We start from the raw sequence: 5,532 nt of genomic DNA, 5'->3' as shown, positions 1-5,532 counted from the left end.
AACATTTAGCGAAATCCAAACATCTGGACCAACAAGCTGGAGGAATTATAGATCAGTCTGCATAAAATCTTTTGAGAATGAAAGTCAGTTTATTCCTATAACCGGCCTCAATATTCCAAAACAGGTGACAAGTGAGCTTTTGTTTGTATTAGAAAGGCTAACACAGATTGAGAGAGCTCTTTTGTTTCAAGATAATAATATTTTGTTCTGAATTTACCAGGCTATTTGCAGATGCATTTGACACTTTAGGTTGATGCACGTAGTTCTCAAGTAAAAAGAATAAAAACGTACGACACTGAAAGTTTCTGATGGGTTTATGTTGCTCGGACTTTGTTTTCAGCTGTCAAAGTTTCCACTGTCCTCTTAACAGGTAAACAATATAAAATTGCAGTATTGCTGTGCAGCAAAAATTTATTTGATGTATTATCTGCTAAGCTAATGTAGATCGATTTGAGATATATAGATGACATGGGCTAACAGCAGTCAAATGTTTATGTACGTTATATTTAACTGTGCCGATGCTAATCATATTGTTTTAATCTGCATTGACTGTTGCTCCAGTTTCATCATCTTTGGAAAAAACAACCTCGCTATTGAAACAGTGAGGTGCACAACTCGGAGTAAAGGTGCGTTCACACAAAAAGCGAAACTATTTTTCGCGTCGCCCAAAACGCGTGAGTTTACTCGCTCGACCATTCACCATAAGCGTCGAGACGCTCCGCAAGGGGCGGGGCTTATCTCTGTGTCTCGTCTCCGGAAAGACAGTTATCATTTCCTTCATCCACCAGAATAACTAACCACTAGTTCTGCTTTATTTGTTGTGGATGTCCCACACACTAACGCCCTCGTGTTTGGGTTCATGACATCACCCGCAGGCTCACTCAGCTCGGTCACTTTCACCGATGAAGTTACTGTTACGCCTGAAAGACTTCCGCTTCCAGCGCTACGAGAGCGGAACTCAAGAGCTGATTGGCCCGAGTTGCGAGATGACCGCCTCAAAGTTGAAATATTTAAACTCGGGGCGAAAATTGCGCCGCTGAAAACGCGCCGCTGTAAACGCGTCGCCCACATCGCGTCGCCCCAAACGCCCCAAACGCGCCGCCTGGGAAAATATCGCGTCTATCGCAGCCACACGCGTCTGTACGTAGACTTTACATGGGATTCAGTCGCGCGAAAAAATTGTTTCGCTTTTGGTGTGAACGCACCTTTAGAGCATCTCTTTGATGAGAAAAGTCAAAAGCAGGGTTTGGGATATTTGACCGAGACAATATCTCTTTTCAAATGTTTTGCATTCTGTGAGAACAAATGTAACAGAAAAATGTACTTCTGCAGAGAGTCTTCAGTGCTTCACAACAGACTAGTTTGCTTGTGATTACTCACCTCCACAAACAGCATTTTAAATAAATGGTTTAAAGTAAACGCGCTGCATGATGTATGCAGCGTTTCAGTGAGCTAATGACAGATATTAAAAGCAACCGAGTGCAGAGTAAATACTTACTTACTTAGTGTTGAAGTTTATATGTTCATTATGATGGATCCGAGACGTTCAGTGTTTTCTAAATGTGACTCCATGGAGCTTATTTACTTGGCCAAATGTTTACCGTTTTACTAACACTGATGATGTAAACGAGCACAGATGTGGTTAAGTGAATTTAAATGCACTGCTGTCTGACACTGGGCTGTGTGAGACACATCATTAATGGAGCACAAAGAAAGTGAAGTGCAAGTTCTCTGCTCCTGAATGTGAAAAACTGATCTAAGAAACTGCTTCAGATATTCACAGCATCCATTAGAATTTTTTTCTAACTTTCACATTAAAAAGTATTTTTGGGTTCTCGAGTATCACAAAGTCTTCATTATGTCTTTTTTTTATACCATCATAGAATGACTTTCTTACGACTTGTAGCAGGGTAGAGTTGCTGAGTACTGCCGCAGCAGACTGGAATGGTTACATATAATGAATGCTGTTCAGAAGTTTAGAATCACTCCGAATCTTTCTTGCCTTTGATGGAAATTCGATGTAATTTTCTTCTCAACATTGCTAATGTAAAGCTAACGACTATTATTGTTGAAAAAGGCTGGTTTCCAGCAACGATCACTTCCGTGTTTGATGGCACATTCTGTTAGCTGATCCTAAATGACCTTGTCTAAAGGTCATTTAGGATCAGTCATGAAACACTGTACCTCTGGATTCTCACAGTGACGTCGGTAGCCTGCTGTTGCGCATAAGATATGCTGCTATTGGCTTATAGACTGCTGGGGGACATTTTAGGATGAACTGATTACCTATCTCCTCTTCTCTCTCTACTTACGGATGAATTGTCATCTCTCCATTGCACATTATTAACTCTGCTTCATCTCCGGAGTCCTTGTGACTTCACATCTCATAGGGTCCATTGGACCTGGCTGGGTCTGATGCCATGGTGCTGCTGATGCTCCGCCCACTCCTCCTCTCTACCTCCATCTGCCTGATGGATTGTAGAGGTCTGGATCGTGGTCCATGCCTACTACCAACTATTCATACACTCTATCATACTCATTGAATGTGTTGTTACTCTGTAATGATTCCTTCTGTACACATGACTGTGGCAGCGGGGCGTCTTTAGGCTCGGCTGCTGAGTGGGTGGAGCGGGGGTGTGGTTCAGGGAACGGTGTCTGATTGTCATCAGCTGGACTGATTGCTAATCAGATTGGTAATCAGTCCAGCTGATGATATGTGTATCTGAGGCTGTCTCCATGAAGGAGCTGGATGGACAGAAGATCGGGAGTCAGCGTGGAGAGCAGAGACACGGGCTGTGTCTACTACCGCGCACTTGAGCACTTTGAGCACTGACTTTCAGTGTTCGAAGTGCGCCACTGAAAAAACCAGCAGAATTCAGTGCACTGAAAGTACCCGGATGGTGCACTGCAAACGGGCAAAAAATGTAGTGTAAAACGATGGACACTACTCGCCCTAAACGGCCGCCATCTTGGCGACGTAGCGGAAGAGGAGGAGCCCTTTCGCCAGCTTTTCATTTTATTTCTAAAACAATGGCGGACAGCACAAGCGGTAGACCACGAAGCTACAGACCGTAAATGTAAGTATCAGCAGTAATTACACATTGTACTGGTATTACAATGTACTACTAACATGCCATTCTCAGATTAGTGAGCATACCTAGGTAGCATTAGATGCCATTGGATCTGCATGGCAGTTATCATAAACTAGCTGGGTAATCCACCACCCGGTCCTCTTGCCAGTCCGACGAAGGTGCACTTTTATCGGACACTTTTCGCTTGACGAGCGGGGGCAGGTGGCGGGCTCCAGCGGCAAGTCCGACGACAGATAGCTATGTCAGTCATCGGACAGTGTTAAACAACGGCTGTTCTGTTAAACAATCGAAATAGCAATTTTAATAATGGATTAACAATGGATATGCTCAGTTTAATAACGGGTTAACATGACACCGCGAACGTTTGCCCACACGCCGCCCGATAATTAATACCGTTACGATAGCTATCTAAGCTTGTCCTTCAGGAAATAATTGTAGCTTTCAATCATCGTTGTGTTTTTTTTTTTATGTCATGTATGTATTAATTTAAATGTAATCATGGTCTGGGACATAGCACTGAATGGCTATCCTATTTCTGTTTCCTGCCCCAGAGACGTTTCCTGGAGGTGCTGGTGCTGGCTGGTCCTCTGCTGCCCTCCCGACATCTGCATCTGGCTCCAATGACCTCTGGCACAAACCTCACATCCACCTCCAGGGCCTTTAAGAAGATGGACCGCCATCGCGTCTTCAGTATCCCGAAGGACCTCTCCACAACACACCTCGCCTTTGACAGGCAGCAGTTGTAGCGTGCTTGGAGGTGGTTGCGGACAGGCTGCCTGAAGGGGGTCATGAGGCAGATGGGTTGGGACAGGCAGGGGTAGCCACCATCCCCAAGGATACAGTATCCTGGTGGAGGGTATGACTGCTCATAGAAGATGGGGCTGTTTTTCAGGACCCTGGCATCATGCTCTGAGTCTGGGTAGCCCACACACACATCTATGAATTTGCACTTATCATGACAGATGGCCTGCAGCTGGATGGAATGAAAAAGCTTCCTGTTAAAATAGCAGACAGCATCCTCCGCTGGGGGCTTCACTCTGATGTGGCAGCCATCAATAGCCCCCACCACTCTGCTGAAGGCTGCCGACCCAGCTAGACGGGCGAAGCGGGCACCTAGGCGTGGGAGTTCCTCTCCTGTAGGGTGGCGGACAACAGTGTACAGGAGCGCAGCGATCTGCCCACTCATCCTGTGCACCAGCCGGTGAACGGTGACCCGGGGCCTGTCGAAGGCCCTGGCCACCACCCGATAGGAGGTGGCGCTGGCAAGCCAAAAAATAAAAACTAGACAGGAGATCTCGGGGCCCCAACCGTGGTCACAGTCAGTGCCCAGCACAGCCATGAGGGCGTTGAATGACTCGGGTGAGCCTGAAGTCCACCCTCATGTCACTGTGGCCATCAAAATACAACGCCAGCAGTGGCATTGCAACATTGATACGGCAGCGCCGCCTGGGACTGGGTGGCTGCTGTAGAGTGTGTGGGGAGGGGAAGGGAAGATTATATTAATATGCGTCATTTTATCAATAAAATTTTGTCATTGAGGTTTTGTAGTCTTTTATTGCGTTTTCTGATTTATATTAGAATTGATGCATGTTTGTAACAATAATTAATATGCCTGTGTGTTCAATTGCTCATTGATTCCTGTATCAGGGTGAACTTCACTCCAACAGAGATGTGTATAAAAGTACAGTCAGTCAAAGTAGGCCTATTACTGTGAATTCAAGCAGATGATGCCTATCATTTCAGTGGATAATTCTTAAAACTAATTGGAATCTAGGGACAAACATGTACATATTTGTCATGTTTTATTTCCATATGGTGTGTATGTGGATTGCAAAGAAGAAGGCTACTTCTGACAAAGATAATTGAGAATTTAATTGCTACTACTACATGAAGCTATGCTGTGAAGGTAAGGCAAAATCACAATTAAATTTACATATACCATCTCGACTTCAGCCAGAAGGCGGAGGCTCCTGCCGCGATTGTGGAGGTATCGCAGTTTCCACATGGGGTGGAGAAAGGGGTAAACAAGGGACAAAAAGAGGGCAAGAAGTGCATTCATTTGGTCAGTTTAAGGGTTAGGGCAGGCCTCTTCAACTAGCGGCCCGCTTGAGTTTAACTCTGGCCCGCGCGACTCTCACTAGCACCCCCCCCCCCCCCCCCCCGTCAACAATCCTTCTCGGCTCGCGCGCGACTCTCACTAGCACCCCCCCCGTCAACAATCCTTCTTGGCTCGCGACTCTCACTAGCACCCCCCCGTCAACAACTCATCAATATTCTGTGCGGCCCTCACACCCCCTGTGATTTTCTTATTTGGCCCACTTGCTACTGAAATTGAATAGCCCTGGGTTAGGGTATCGCACGCAGATTTGCATACGTCACTCCCGGCTTAATTTCGCGGGTGCCGTGAACAGATTTGCGTCCGTCACTTCCGCCAAGTGGT

General features: G+C 45.9%; 1 long non-coding RNA gene across 1 annotated transcript; it reads right to left on the bottom strand.

The window, feature by feature from the left end:
* Positions 1-3,916: 3,916 nt before the first annotated feature.
* LOC130205023 (uncharacterized) lies at positions 3,917-5,162 on the bottom strand. Its single transcript, XR_008833865.1, has 3 exons — positions 5,032-5,162; positions 4,306-4,555; positions 3,917-4,007 (listed from the first exon to the last, which is right to left on the bottom strand). It is a non-coding gene; the product is annotated as an uncharacterized LOC130205023 (long non-coding RNA).
* Between the last annotated feature and the right edge of the window lie 370 nt (positions 5,163-5,532).

Source organism: Pseudoliparis swirei, chromosome 15 (genome assembly GCF_029220125.1).
Source record: "Pseudoliparis swirei isolate HS2019 ecotype Mariana Trench chromosome 15, NWPU_hadal_v1, whole genome shotgun sequence".
Classification (NCBI taxonomy): domain Eukaryota; kingdom Metazoa; phylum Chordata; class Actinopteri; order Perciformes; family Liparidae; genus Pseudoliparis; species Pseudoliparis swirei.
The sequence above is the reverse complement of the archived record's forward strand: the minus strand, read 5'-3'. Positions and strand labels throughout refer to the sequence as shown.